This window comes from Pseudophryne corroboree, chromosome 1 (assembly GCF_028390025.1).
Source record: "Pseudophryne corroboree isolate aPseCor3 chromosome 1, aPseCor3.hap2, whole genome shotgun sequence".
Lineage (NCBI taxonomy): Eukaryota > Metazoa > Chordata > Amphibia > Anura > Myobatrachidae > Pseudophryne > Pseudophryne corroboree.
In genome coordinates, this window is record NC_086444.1 from 167,428,485 (window position 1) to 167,445,062 (window position 16,578).

At 48.3% G+C, this 16,578-nt stretch overlaps 1 non-coding gene across 1 annotated transcript; it reads right to left on the minus strand.

Moving 5' to 3' along the window:
- Nucleotides 1–260: 260 nt before the first annotated feature.
- On the minus strand, nucleotides 261–392 carry LOC134932865 (U6atac minor spliceosomal RNA). Its single transcript, XR_010179516.1, has one exon. It is a non-coding gene; the product is annotated as a U6atac minor spliceosomal RNA (small nuclear RNA).
- Nucleotides 393–16,578: the final 16,186 nt, after the last annotated feature.

Below are 16,578 nucleotides of genomic sequence, written 5' to 3' on the forward strand. Positions count from 1 at the left end.
AAAAAAAACATGTTTAAATTTTTTTTTATTGTTTTCACCCTCCAAAGTGTGGCGGATTGAAAATGACGAATTTGCTGTCTAAAAGCACTGCTGTCGAATTTCCAAACTTGAATTGAATATGCTTTTGTCGAATTGCAGCACTTGTATCATTGCAGAAAAGTCGAATTTGCAAAAATTCGAATTTCAAAAAGTCGAATTTTGAAAGTCCGTTTTTTGGTCGGAAAGCACTGAATTGCATAGGCGAATTTTTTTTTTGGGCGAAAATGACCCGAAATTCGACAATTTCGGGAATTCGACCGCAATTGCATATACCCCTATGTGTCATAAAGGCCACTGGGACCACTTCCCTCCTTGTCAAGGGGAGTGCTAACCATCTCTCTTTCATACATCTTTTTGGAGACTTGCGTCACAGAGGGGGATGGGACCATGGCCTTAGTGAGCCGTTCCACAGACCTTGCTAGGGCCCAAGCCCAGACTGGTTCTGGGTCTGGTGTGAGGTCAGAATTTGGAGAGGTGGAAACCTGCTGAAGAGGCTTCCAACTCCACAGACAGGTGTGACATAACAGTAGCGAGCTGTGACACCCAAACTGGTGTATCCTACACCTGTGATGATCTATTGAGCCTTGTTACTCCTAATCACATTAAAGGGAATAATCAGATTGCCCTTTGTGTGAATTTTTCCTGCAGACTTTGTGCAGATGAAGGTCTTATGTGAAGCTTATCTCCCTAGTGATGCGGGCAGGATGGAGAGATAATCTCCTGTATTCGTGGGTCCGTCGGGTGGGGAAGGGGTTAAAATGACGCACATCGCTTCATTTCAGCCCCACACCCTTCCCACAGAAACTTGATGATGTCAAAGTCTGGCCCGCCACCCGAAGACTCCTGCAGCGTCTCATCTCCGGGCTTCTCCCAGAGAGGAGAAATCTGATGTAGCCAAGTATGGAGTATTACTAAAGTGAAACTCAATTTCTCTCCTGATAAGACAAAACCTCTCCAACATTGATAACTCACAATCTTGTTTATTGTCTCTCTGTCTCAGCGCTGCCTTAGAAGGTCAGTGTACTCCTTAGCAGCAGCAGCTCTTAGTCGGAGTTGCAGGGACCACTGGAGAGTGCATCCTCTGACTTTAGTGGCCACTGGCTTCTGTTATACTGTGATTGCGCCGGGGCAGCTGAGAGAAAGGAGCTGAATTCCGGGAGTTATCTCTGCCCCCGCTATGGTGCTCTTTTATGCGGACCGCTGCTGGGGCTCCTAAATCACAGCCGTTTGTTTTTGCCTGGCAGCGCGCTAATCGGGAGCCAGGCGTTATACTCACAGAGCTGCCATTTGCTGGCCAGTGGTGGCTGTGGCAAAGAGGACACAGACGCGCGCCGCATGCAGTGGCGTACTGTGCTACCCCTGAGATGGTGGTCTCTGAACCGAGGACCCCAGTGCAAACCGTAAGCAGTTGCAAAGGGCCCCCCCTGGTAGCTCCATCGTCACAGACAGGCTGGGGCAGTCACTGTCTGTCATCTCCTCTTGCTTGGCTGTAGAATCTCTGACTAACATTAAAAAACTTTGCCTTTGAGGAGAAGCCCAGGATGTGCCCAGCTCCCTTGGGCACTAAACTAAGACTGGCTTGTAGGAGGGGTATAGAGGGGAAGGAGCTAGTCACACTTCTAAATTTTTAAAGTGCCAGCTCCTGGTTAGCACACACTCTATACCAAAGAGCATTCCAGTGTCCCCTAGTGGATGAAGGAGAAAGTAGGCTTATTTATTTATTTTTCAAAACAGAATTAATTAGATTTCTACCGGCCAATAGTAGTTAACAACCAGATATCTCTATCACTGTTTATATGAAAAATACAAAGAATTTGTTTGAAATATCTTCTTTGTATTATTCTAATAATATTTATAGCCAACACTCTGGAGTAAAAAGTCTATGGCAGGTGAGGAGCCTACCTTTTCAGCACATCTCTGATCAAAACTCAGCAAATTTCCAGGAGTTTATACTGCTGCACCCGAGTATAATGGCCAGATGTACGCTTTGGATCATATATTGTGTGTAAATCTGGCTCTGGTGCTAGCCAGTGCCTCCTGAGCCATTTAACTCACCGCACGTCCCTGGCAGAGGGTGCTATTCTTTATACACAAGGTAAAACAAATGCATCCCTGCATAACGACCTTTCTTTAGACTATTAAACATCACAACAAGGTTACAGAGTTACACAGAAGGCTACATTTATTCTGAATCCAGGACTCATTACAATTTTCTTCTGGTATAAATACCATGACATCTCTAATTGCCATAACATATAGCAGTATTTACACAATGTTTAACATTTTTTTAAAGTATATTTGTTGAGTATCAGGAAAGTAAAATTGCTTTAACCACTTAACGGACGATTTTCCCCCCAAAAAAACACTCAGAAATTGTTTTTTTTTTAATGAGTGAATTAGATGAAGAACATGAATTTAACCTTATCCAAAATGATTTTAGTAAAAAAAAAGAGAAAATCATCCTCCCCCTCACTCCCCCCCCCCCACCCCTCAAACATCAGTCAGGAAGATCAGTAACATCGGAACATCTATAACATCGCAATGTTACTTTTTACACTCCAGACAGCTGCCAGGTACACGGGGTGGGGGGTGTTGGGGATGGCTTGGTTTACACTTTCCCAGCAGCTGCTGTTGTCTGCAGCCGCTGGGTTGGGAGGGGGGAAGGGGGTTTGCCGACTGATCAGCAATGATTGGGTGCACTGCAACACTGAGGGGAGGGTGCAGGGAAGCAGACCTGAGAGCAGCAGCGGAAGGAAGTTTCCCTTCCCTGCCGCTGCTAACACTGGTTATCTGACTGGTCACATCCTGTGCGACCAGGTCAGATAAAACACTTGCTGGTGTGGTCGCATCTGATGTGACCTTGGCCCTCATTCCGAGTCGTTCGCTCGGTAATTTTCTTCGCATCGCAGCGTTTTTCTGCTTAGTACGCATGCGCAATGTTCGCACTGCGACTGCGCCAAGTAATTTTGCTATGAAGATAGTTTTTTTTACTCACGGCTTTTTCTTCGCTCCGGCGATCGTAGTGTGATTGACAGGAAATGGGTGTTACTGGGCGGAAACACTGCGTTTTATGGGCGTGTGGATAAAAACGCTACCGTTTCCGGAAAAAACGCGGGAGTGGCTGGAGAAACGGAGGAGTGTCTGGGCGAACGCTGGGTGTGTTTATGACGTCAAACCAGGAACGACAAGCAGTGAACTGATCGCAGATGCCGAGTAAGTCTGAAGCTACTCTGAAACTGCTAAGTAGTTTGTAATCGCAATATTGCGAATACATCGTTCGCAATTTTAAGAAGCTAAGATTCACTCCCAGTAGGCGGCGGCTTAGCGTGTGTAACTCTGCTAAAATCGCCTTGCGAGCGAACAACTCGGAATGAGGGCCCTTGCCAGGAGAGTGGTTAAAGCAATTTGTGATTTTTCTTTCCGTTTATTTTTATATGTTTTTGCAGCATAACAAAATTGGAGATAGACTAAAGGTGCATACGCACTTGCCGCTAAAATGAACGCCGTTGCTCATTTTCTCCCTTAACTTTCTCGGTAAGTGTGAAGGCCGGCGACAACGGCCGATGTGCGGCAAAGCAGGTCGTTAACGACCCTCGGTGTCGGCAGTGCATGTACGCTCAATCTGGTCTGTCGTCCAGGAGCTGCATGCACGGCTGCCCGATGCGTAACCTCACTGAGCGATATGAACGGTCATATTGCCGTATACAGACGGCCGCCGACCACCCGGCCAACACTAGACGACGTCGCTCATAGAGCGACGTTGTCTAGTATGTATGCAGCTTTTATCGGCAAGTGTGTATGCACCTTTATATTGTGCAAGCACATAATGGGACTGATTCGGGAAGATCTGCCCTTTGCAATGTCTTGACTTCCAGGTTTAGGACCTGGGAATCCGTCGGGGGTGCTGGGAGGAATCTAATTGGGGATGTTGCAAAAAGATGCACAAATGCCTTTATTGGGTTACACCACCCAAAGATGGCATTACCCACCGGCTCCAAGTTTGGTACATATGGAAATGCTGTAGCCCCCACCCCAAATTTTTTTATGGGTTTTAAATACATTTTAAGCATTAGTACATCCCATCCACAACCTCTATCTCTCCTTATTTATATAAGAAACCTTATTTGTCTGATGAATGACTGGGTGCAGGGGCACCCTAGATCAGAGTATCACGCTCCTTCACCCCTGATCAGAGCAACACGCTTCTTCACCCCTGATCAGAGCAACACGCTTCTTCACCCCTGATCAGAGCAACACGTTCCTTCACCCCTGATCAGAGCAACACGTTCCTTCACCCCTGATCAGAGCAACACGCTCCTGCACCCCAGATAAGAGCAACACGCTTCTGCACCACTGATCAGAGCAACAAGCTTCTTCACCCCAGATAAGAGCAACACGCTTCTTCACCCCTGATCAGAGCAACACGCTTCTTCACCCCTGATCAGAGCAACACGTTCCTTCACCCCAGATCAGAGCAACACGCTTCTTCACCCCTGATCAGAGCAACACGCTCCTTCACCCCAGATCAGAGCAACACGCTCCTGCACCCCAGATAAGAGCATCACGCTCCTGCACGCTACTTCATCCCGAATCAGAGCAACACGCTCCTTCACCCCAGATCAGAGCAACACGCTCCTGCACCCCAGATCAGAGCAACACGCTCCTTCAACCCAGATCAGAGCAACACGCTCCTTCACCACAGATCAGAGTAACACGCTCCTGCACCCCAGATCAGAGCAACACGCCCCTGCACCTCAGATCAGAGCAACACGCTCATGCACCCCAGATCAGAGCAACACGCTCCTGCACAAAAGATCAGAGCAACACGCTCCTTCACCCCAGATCAGAACAACACTCTCCTGCACCCCAGATCAGAACAACAAGCTTCTGCACAAATGGTGCAAATGCATTGAGCCACCAAAGGGATCACATGTCACATGTGCCTGACCACATGCCTAGGGAGCACAGGAGAACCAACAACCAACCCTACCGATTACATACTATACTCCACACTGTACCGTGGAGCCCACCCAGATTAGAATTTTTGCCTTTAAGTTGGAGGGATATATATATGTGCTAATCAAGGCTACAGATGTAGCCATTCTCATCTTACTGCGATGCAGCATGTTACATCACGGCATGCTGCATGGCGTACCAGGCTGCAACTATATATGTAATTATAAGACATGACTAGTAAAGAATATGCCAGATTCAATTTAATGAAAAACATCACCCCACTGTTAACATCTACTAGATGTACAGTAACCCACATACATTAGGGGAAAAACAAGAGAGGCAGAACCAGGAAGAAGATGCCATCACCAAAGAACAAAGAATATAGTACATGGTAACAGAAATGTGTATGTCTAACGCTAGCACCCACAATCAATAGCAGATGTACATTGTGGGTGTTGAACGGCCGATATATCGCGGGTCCGTCGGCCAGTGTGTACGGCCGATGCGTCTGTGAACTCCGTCGTTCACAAATGTATCGCGTCGGCCCCGCAGCACAGCCGACGGACAATATATCTACCGATATATTGGCGCGTCGCTGTGTGTGTACGGGGCGGTCAGCTGACCGCCCGTACACATGCTGCGACGGCCGGCGGTTATTGACAGTTGAACTGGGCGGGCGTGTGTACATGCCCGCCCAGTTCATGACGTCAGTCCCCGACGGATCAGGCAGTGTGTATGCTCAACATGCTGCCCGATCCGTCCATAGATATATCTGCCGATCAATTCCAGTGTGTACCCACCTTAAGCCGTGTGCTTTCACATATACATTATTACATTGGCAGTTGTAGCTACGGGGAATACCTGTAGTATGGGACTAGTAGCCTCTGGAATGGAGGGGAGCCAGGCAGCCAAAAGCTTTTGGTGTAAAACAAAAAGCCAGGATCAGCTTTACAATTATTAAGAGTTTGGTTAGTTGGTTACCCTTGGCCTCTAGAAATTCCAATCTCAGTCTGGCTACACACCAGACAGACATATTGGTGGACCTGCTGTCGCACCTATAGAGCAGCCAATTCTGGTAAGCATGTACGCAGGGTCGGTGCTAGAGTGTTTGGCGCCCCCCTGCAAATTATAAATTGGCGCCCTCCCATCCTTAAAAAAGGAACAGTGCGCACCGTAAAAAGGGGTGTGGTAACACAAGGGAGGGGCATGGCCACAATGGTACCCACAATTCATATTACACCACATAGTATTCACGTTATGCCACACAGTACTATCCCTTAAACACAATGTCCACAGTAGTGCCTCTTACCAAAGGTGTACCTAGGTGCCATGGTGCCCGGAGCAAGGGTATGTTTCATTGCCACCTCCTCTGTACTGAATTGGGGGCATGTTACATTTGAAAAGACCTTTGGAGTGCAGGGCAAAAATGTAATCTGCTGCCCGCCACTACCAATATAGGGACAGAAATATAGGGGCCACAGAATAGTACCAATTCACATTACACCGCACAGTTGTGTCCATTAGTCACATTACACCGCACAGTAGTGTCCGTTATTCACATTACACCTCACAGTACCGTCTGTTATTCACATTATGCCGCACAGTAGCATCCGTTATTCACATTACGCCGCACAGTAGCATCCGTTATTCACATTACGCCGCACAATAGCATCCGTTATTCACATTACACTTCACAGTAGCATCCGTTAGTCACATTACACTGCACACTAGCGTCCGTTAGTCACATTACACTGCACAGTCACATTACACAGCACAGTAGCATCCGTTATTCACAATACACTGCACAGTAGCATCCGTTAGTCACATTACACTGCACAGTAGCATCCGTTAGTCACATTACACTGCACAGTAGCATCCGTTAGTCACATTACACTGCACAGTAGTGTCCATTAGTCACATTACACTGCACAGTAGCATCCGTTAATTACATTACACCACACAGTAGCGTCCGTCACATTACGCTGCACAGTAGTACCCACACAGGAGAGCACCTTATACACATTATGCGGCCAGGTAGAGCCTGTGAGGATACGGATTCTCTGATCACTCAGGTAAACAGTTTAGTAAAGTGGCAAATTCCCTTTATTGTAAATATACACACACAGTACACAATAACATTAACAATTGCAAGCCAGAATGGTATCTTATTTACTAAGTGCCACAATAGTAATGGATTACAGTCTCCTGATGTTATATGCTAGCAGTAGTTCTGTGTCCCCTGGTCTGGGATACCAGCTCACACAGTGCCCTTTGCCACGGATTCCCGCCACTGATGGCACCGCAATGCCTAGTCAGTGTCTGCACTCCAGAGGTACATCCACTCTTTCTGACCTTCTATGTAGATTTCTCCTCACCAGAAGAGCCCACTCCTCTTGTTATATCCTCCCCTGTCTTTTCATCACACAAGCTGGTCAGGACTGGAGACGAGGTGTCTGGGCTCCTGTACACAATGGGGTGTATAGGATCAGATTACCTGCAGCTCCATACAGAAACTGTTTACTACTGAACCTACTCCTCTTAATCACATCTGATTGCACAGCTAGGGGACTTAAGGCCAGTACTCACTGGCCGATGCGGGAGAGATGTGTGCTGAGCGAACCGCTCAGCACACATCTCTCCCACCGCTCAGCACAGTGCGATGTGTGCTGAGTGTGCGGTGGGGCGCTCATTTCACCCAGCGGGTGACATGAGTGACCCACTAGATTGGCCTGCACGATAGGCCAATCTAGCACCAGCGATAGCGATGCGCAGGGCTGCGCATCGCTATCGCTGTAGGGTTTACACATGGAGCGATCAGGCTTCAAATCTAAGCAATCTAGTCAGATTGCTTAGATTCTAAGCAGCGATTGCTCCGTGAGTACCCCCCTTTACATTACAATGAACTGATTTAACTATGTTACTAACACTCTGGCATACAATCACACACATTGAACACAGTATAACCAAATAAACTGCATATTCCTAATATAACAGATAAAACATAACTGTACAATATAATAACAACACAATACAATACAATATTGCCTAGCAAATAACGAATAACATATTGGCAATTAGTGGAGTCCATGGTTAGGACCAGGGCTAGGAAAGTAACTGCATGTATTTCACCACTGTGCGACACAACGCGCCGGCTGTGTTATCACATTACGTTCCCCTACTTTCTAGCCCTGTCTTGGGGTAGCTTAAGCTTGCGGAGAGCAGTGGCACTCTCAGACAGTCTGGGCCCCGTCATAACAATGATTGTCTGGATTCTCCTGAGGGCCTGGTGGTTTGTGAATAGCATTTTACAGTTTGTAGGGAGCCCACCAGTGTCCCATGTCCACAGTCTTTGGCAATTATCAAGAGACTTGCATGGGGATTTTTTCCCCGTTCAGAAGGGTGCGTGACCCACAGTACATAAATCAATAAAGTCTTACCAGGGTCCGGTGGAAACGTGATCAGCAGTCCATAGTTATTGTATTTTTCCCTGGTGTCCCATCCAAGTACATTAATCAAAGTCCCATTTGGAGACAGCCGCTGGGTTGGGCTAACAGCCTGTGCAACAGTGTAATCCAATAAGTCCAATAACTGCGCCTGGGGACTTAATAATTCCCCTACACTCAATTGGGTAGACTCATATTTCAGATCGACGCAGTTTTCCTCCGTAAACAAAATCTGATATCTGGGACCCTCACTCTCCCTCCCCAAAGTATTCCCTGGGAACCCCACTTCCATCACCTCTGGTGCATCAGGACAGTGGCTTACCTCCCCCAAAACATGAACCAAGGGTATGGTAATTGGCAGGGCACAATGGGGATTCCTCCATGCCAAAAGTTTGTTCTGTGCTATCCTGGGTAAATTCCTCCTCCAGCCTGGCTGGCTGGATAACTTGTGGGATTCCTCTCCGAGTCTTGTATGCTTTGGCCTGGAGTACAATCCGCTCAGCTCTCTTGTATGTACCCACCAACTTGACCATGGTTGTACTGGAACATGAATGTAGGTTCACAGGGACAGTGGCATTATCTTCTCCATTCACTGCATTCACTGTTACATGTCCTGGCTGAACATCAGTATCCTGGTTAGAGTCAGTCATTTCACCTAGCACACAATGCCAGTCCAAAACACATTCAGGTGCCCTAGAGTAGAGCAACATATTCCCTTCCAGTTCCTGTGCTGATGTTGCTTTCACCATGTCTGATACCTGGATTCTCTCTGAGTCACAGGGCAGGTTCTGGCATTCAGACTGCAGCTCCTTATCATCAAGTTCACTGAATGGGAACAGACCTCCAGAATCTTCTGCGAGAGATAAGGTAGCTGGGGATACACTGGGCACCTCCTGCCCACTCTTTTCTGATAAAATAACTGGGGCAGCCATGGACATTGCTTCACAATAGGCCTCCCTCAGCCAAATATGCTGATCAGCCTGATCTTCACAGCTGGTTATTAGATGCCCATCTTCCACCTCTGCAAATAGGAAGGCATAGTGCATCTCCTCCTGGGGTGTCTGAATGACAGACCCCACTTCCTTCTCATTTTCAGTACCCTCCCCCATTATAGCACATGGGACAGCTAAAAGTACAGCAGATCCACAACTCATCCGTTCTTCGGATTTTCCTTGTATAGGGTAGTGCAGGGTAGCATTCACTGCACTTACCTGCTCTGTATGACCCAGACACCACTGTCTCCTGGGGTAGTCCAACCCAACCTGCTCCCTGGTGTGTTCACGTCATCTCAGTGTGGATTCCATCAGCCGACTGCTCGAGCTATCCATCCTCTGACCCAGTCGCTGGTTTTGCAGATCTCCATATGAAACGTCAGACGACATGTTGCGTTGCTGGCACCTTCCCTGGGTTACCTCCTGATGGGACAGGGGAGTCTGTAGAATATTGGACACTGTAGGACTGTTGTCTGGTAATCCCAGCACTTCCTTTATTGCCCGCATCCGATCATTGGGTGTCGCGCCTTCTCCCGGCGCTTCTAGACGGGCCTGTAATACCTCCAGTGTCCTATCAAACTTTTCTCCAACCTTCCCCTTTCCAAGGGCTTTCAGATGGGGTTGTACTAACCCTCGGGATCCCACCTCCGATCCTCCGCTCTTCCTTCGGTTATTGGCATTGAATGTCCCGGCTGCAGGTCTCAACCATTCCATCACTTGTTCCTCAGAGTCCTCCTCCTCATTATCAGGGTGTTCTCGATCCCATAGAACCAATTTCACAATAAGGGATTCCTTTACATCTGTTATGGTCACCTTAATGTCGCGCGCTCGACAGGCCATATGCAGGAATCTCTTGTTGAGGTTTTTGTACACCTGTTTCTGCCTCCATACTGCTGACTTTCCAAACGTACCAACAACTTTTCAGCAAGATACCTGGCTACTGTGTGCCAAACTGTTTACACGGCTCTTAGGTGCCCTCCGCTGACACCTCTCACAGCCTTACCCAGGGTACACTGGGACTGAGTGACCCCACTGCTTGCCACCATTTGTGAGGATACGGATTCTCTGATTACTCAGGTAAACAGTTTAGTAAAGTTGCAAATGCCCTTTATTGTAAATATACACACACAGTACACAATAACATTAACAATTGCAAGCCAGAATGGTATCTTACTTACTAAGTGCCACAGTAGTATAGGATTACAGTCTCCTGATGTTATATGCCAGCAGTAGTTCTATGTCCCCTGGTCTGGGATACCAGCTCACACAGTGCCCTTTGCCACGGATTCCCGCCACTGACGGCACCGCAATGCCTAGTAAGTGTCTGCACTCCAGAGGTACATCCACTCTCTCTGACCTTCTGTGTAGATTTCTCCTCACCAGAAGAGCCCACTCCTCTTGTTATACCCTCACCAGAAGAGCCTACTCCTCTTGTTATACCCTCCCCTGTCTTTTCATCACACAAGCTGGTCAGTAAGGAGGTAATAGTGGACTGGAGATGAGGTGTCTGGGCTCCTGTACACAATGGGGTGCATAGGATCAGACTACCTGCAGCTCCATACAGAAACTGTTTACTACTGAACCTACTACTCCTAATCACATCTGATTGTACAGCTAGGGGACTTACATTACGATGAACTGATTTAACTATGTTACTAACTATCACTGACCTGGTTTGGGATTGTTGTGGACTCGGGGTATCTTCCGAAGATCGGGAAGAGGAATTACCGAGGCTAGGGACGCTTGAATCTGATCCAGACGCCCGGACAACTCCTGGAGGTACTGCATCACCTGACCTTGTGCCGCTTCCTGACTTTGCACTCGGGAAGCCAGATTCTGGATAGCACTTGATTCCGTGTTCCGATTTCCCGGGTCCATGAGGCCTGAGTATACTATCACTGACCTGGTTTGGGATTGTTGTGGACTCTGGGTATCTTCCGAAGATCGGGAAGAGGAACCGCAACTGGGCCGCAACAGAGATGGCCGAATGTAGGTTTTCCTCATACAGGATTCGGACAGCAGGCACGTGTTGGATATTGAAGATCTCCTGAAAAACAAGAACTTGAAAGGGCTGATGAATCCTCTGTAGACAAATGATAATGAACGTGGCTGGAGAACAGGAAGATTGAGAGTAGTAACCGTGACTGGAATGCACGGTGCGGAAGCCTGTGTTTGCTGGACGCACGGTAAATTAGAGGTACAGGACACGGAAGGCACTGACTGTGCTAGGAGATACAGAAGTGCTTGGCGGCACTGAGGTGCTTGGAGGCACGGAGGTGCTTGGAGGCACGGAGGTGCTGGAGGTGCTGGAGGCACGGAGGTGCTTGGAGGTACGGAGGTGCTGGAGGCACGGAGGTGCTTGGAGGCACGGAGGTGCTGGAGGCATGGAGGTGCTCGGAGGCACGGAGGTGCTGGAGGCACAGAGGACTGGCGATCACCACTCTGGGGAATTGATGATACTCAGGCACTAATGCAGGGCCTGGCGCCTGAATTTATACTTCCCACCTGCGAGGACAGCCGCAGAGAGGACCAGCGCGCCTGGAGAGGTAAGTAAGGCGGACGGGGCGGCGGCGTGACAGTACCCCCTCCTCTAGGGGTGGCCCCTGGACACTTCCCAGGTTTCGTAGGGTGCTTGGCATGGAAGATCCGGATTAGTCGAGGAGCTGAGACTTCCGAAGCTTCTATCAAACTTCTCTCCTCAGGACCATAACCTTTCCATTCCACCAGATATTGCAGGTTCTTATGAAGATAACGAGAGTCCAGAATAGTTTTGATCTCGAAGTCTGTCCCAGTTTCAGTTTCTACCGAAGTGGGACTTGAGGGCTTAGAATGAATACGATTAAGGATGAGGACGACGAAGGAGAGAAACATGAAAGGCATTCGGTATGCGTAGATGAGAAGGTAATCCCAACTTGCAGACCACAGGATTGAGGATTTGAAGCACAAGGTATGGACCGATGAATCTTGGGGCGAACTTCATGGTGGGTACCTTTAGCCGGAGGTTACGTGTGGAGAGCCATACCCTGTTACCAACCTTGTATTGAGGAGCGGCTCGTCGTTTCTTGTCCGCGAAGAACTTGTATCGGACAGAAACCTTTTTAAGACTAGCATGAACCAAACTCCAAATTTGTCTGAAGTGTAGTAGAGTGGAAGTCACAGCTGAAACCTCTCCTGTTGGAAGAACTGGTAATTCCGGAACTCGTGGGTGGAAACCATAGTTGATGAAGAACGGAGATTCGTCAGTGGAGGAATGAAATGAATGGTTATGTGCAAATTCTGCCCAAGGCAATAACTCTACCCAGTTGTCCTGTGAAGGGGAGAGATACAGGCGGAGGAAAGTCTCCAAATCTTGATTGACTCGTTCCGTTTGCCCATTAGTTTGGGGGTGATAAGCGGATGAAAACTTACGTTTAATTTGTAAGGCAGAGCAGAGAGCTTTCCAAAACCTTGCGGTGAACTGTACCCCTCGATCAGAGACTATTTCTTGAGGCAACCCATGCAACCGAAAATGTTCTCGGACGAATATTAGAGCTAATTTAGGTGCTGTCGGCAGACCAGTCAATGGAACGAAGTGCGCCATCTTCGAAAAACGGTCGACGATCACCCATGAACAGGGCTATCACTTTGGAACAGGGCAAGTTGGTGACGAAGTCCATGGAAATGTGAGTCCAGGGTTTCATAGGAATGGACAGAGGACGAAGCAACCCAGCAGGAGGCAGGCGAGGAGATTTATTCTGTGTACACTGTGGACATTAACGTAATCCTGTACATCCTTCCTCATGGAGTCCCACCAGTAAGATCTTTGCAGAAACTTGTACATCTTCTGGGCGCCGGGATGACCGGAAAACTTGGAGATATGGGCCCACTGTAGTATTCTCGGCCGGAATTTAGCTGGTACGGACATTCTTCCAGGGAGAGGACCTGGAGTAGTTGAGGCAGCGGAGACAGAAATTGGATTCAGAATTAAACTCCGCTCAAAAGAATCCTCTTCATCTGTGGGAGTTTGTGAACGGGACAGTGCATCCGCTTTAGTATTGAAAGTCTCAGCTCGGTACTTGATAACAAAAGAAAATCGAGTGAAGAAGAGTGCCCATCTAGCTTGGCGAGGATTCAAGCACTGTGCGGTTTTGATATACAACAAATTTTTGTGATCAGTGTAAATGGTAATCACATGTTTGGCCCCTTCTAAGAGATATCTCCACTCTTCCAAGGCAGATTTAATTGCCAAGAGTTCCTGGTCTCCAATAGTGTAATTTCGTTCGGCCGGAGAGAATTTATGAGAGTGGAAGCCAGACGGATGTAATCTCTTATCTGAGGAGTACTGAGAGAGAACGGCCCCAACTCCGACCGAGGATGCGTCAACTTCTAGGAAGAAAGGTTCCTCGAAATTTGGTTGTTGGAGTACTGGAGCGGACATAAAAGCTGATTTCAAGTGGGAAAAAGCCTCTATGGCTTCGGGAGACCACAAACCCAGGTTGGAACCCTTTCTCGTCAAGGCGGTAATGGGCGCAACAATGGTGGAGAAACTTCTAATGAATTTTCTATAATAGTTCGCAAAACCCAGGAATCTTTGTATTGCTTTCAAGGAGAGTGGCTGTGCCCAGTCCCGAATGGCGAAAAGTTTCTCCGGGTCCAAGCGAAGCTCCGTCCCCGAGATGATATAACCGAGGAACGGTATTGATGTTACTTCGAAGGTACACTTGGAGATCTTGGCATAGAGATGATTCTCACGTAAACGGCGGAGTACCTCATTGACCTGTGTCCTGTGTTCAGCAAGATCTTTGGAAAAAATCAGTATGTCATCCAAATATACCACGACACTTAGGTATAACATGTCTCGGAAGATTTCGTTGACGAATCCCTGGAAGACAGCAGGAGCATTGCTAAGACCGAACGGCATAACCAGATACTCATAATGCCCATCCCGGGTATTGAAGGCGGTCTTCCATTCATCTCCCTCTCTGATGCGTATAAGGTTATAGGCCCCCCTCAAATCGAGCTTGGAAAAAACTTTGGCACCACGAACTCTATCAAATAGCTCTGTGATTAGGGGCAAGGGGTATTTATTTTTGATGGTAATATCGTTTAGGCCGCGGTAGTCGATACATGGTCTTAACCCCCCGTCCTTCTTTTTCACGAAGAAGAAGCCCGCTCCAGCCGGGGAGATAGAGGGGCGAATTAATCCCTTGTGAAGATTGGACTTGATATAGTCTGACATAGCTTGTGTCTCTGGAAGGGACAGAGGATAAATGCGACCCCGGGGCGGCATTTTCCCTGGGATGAGGTCAATGGGGCAGTCCCAAGGCCTATGGGGTGGTAACTGGTCAGCCGCCTGTTCCGAGAACACATCCTTGAACTCTTGATACGCCTCCGGGATAAGTTCTTCCTCCGCCTTAGTAGAAACACAAAGCGGACAGACAGGGGTGAGACAGTTAGCATGACAAAAAGAACTCCAAGACCGAATCTGTGCGGTCTTCCAATCGATATGGGGATTGTGAATTTTGAGCCAAGGCATTCCGAGAACCAGATCGTGGTGCATTTCCGGAATCACCAGGAACTCCAAATATTCTTGATGTAGAGCCCCGACCTGTAGTTTAACTGGGACCGTGCGCCCTGTTATGATACCCTTGGATATCCTAGTACCATTGATAGCTGTTAAAGAAATAGGCCGCTCGATGGGCCGTACTTCCAAATTCAGGCTTTGGACACAGAGAGAAGAAATGAAATTCCCCGCAGCCCCGGAGTCCAACAGGGCTTCAAAAGACTTGGAAGTAGACTTGCTGGTTAACGATACAGGGAGCAAACAGTTCGAAGTCGGAGAAGATTTGGTCGTAACCCCCAACTTGACTCCTCCGGAACAAGCTAGGCCTGCCCGTTTCCCAGGACGGGATTTGCAGGACTTGATGAAGTGACCTGCAGCTCCGCAGTACAGACAGAGTTTACACTCATGACGACGCTGTCGCTCTTCCGGAGACAATCGGGATCGGTTAATCTGCATGGGTTCGTCCGGACTTGGGACCACCGCTTGCCTTGCAGGAGGAAGCCGGAACCTAGAACGATCCGATCGACTACGTTCACCTCCACGTTCCTGCATCCAGAGATCTACCTTGACGCAGAGAGAGATCAATTTCTCTAAAGAATCCGGAAGCTCCCGAGTGACCAACTCATCCTTCAGGCGATCAGAGAGACCGTTCCTGAAAGCAGCTCTCAGAGCCTCATTATTCCAGCGAAGTTCAGAGGCAATGGTTTGAAAATGAACCACATACTGACCCACGGATCAGGAGCCTTGACGGATGCGGAGCAAATCAGAAGAGGCCGAGGTCATCCTGCCGGGCTCGTCAAAAATTCTTCAAAAAGACGTGATGAATTCGGGGTAATTGGAAACCAGTGAATCAGAACGTTCCCATAATGGAGACACCCAATCCAAGGCAGATCCTTCCAGCAGAGAAATAATATATGCCACCTTGGACCGGTCTGTAGGAAAGTTATGTGCAAGTAGCTCGAAATGTACCTCGCATTGGTTTAAAAAACCACGACAATTTTTAGGATTCCCATTATAACGGGACGGAGTAGGCAGTTGAAGGTGCGGAGTGGCACCGGCCGATGGCTTAACATTGCTGGAAGCGGCAACTGGTGCGGCTACGGGAACTGGTGCTGGAATTACCGAGGCTAGGGACGCTTGAATCTGATCCAGACGCCCGGACAACTCCTGGAGGTACTGCATCACCAGACCTTGTGCCGCTTCCTGACTTTGCACTCGGGAAGCCAGATTCTGGATAGCACTTGATTCCGTGTTCCGATTTCCCGGGTCCATGAGGCCTGAGTATACTATCACTGACCTGGTTTGGGATTGTTGTGGACTCTGGGTATCTTCCGAAGATCGGGAAGAGGAACCGCAACTGGGCCGCAACAGAGATGGCCGAATGTAGGTTTTCCTCATACAGGATTCGGACAGCAGGCAGGAGGCACGTGTTGGATATTGAAGATCTCCTGAAAAACAAGAACTTGAAAGGGCTGATGAATCCTCTGTAGACAAATTATAATGAACGTGGCTGGAGAACAGGAAGATTGAGAGTAGTAACCGTGACTGGAATGCACGGTGCGGAAGCCTGTGTTTGCTGGACGCATGGTAAATTAGAGGTACAGGA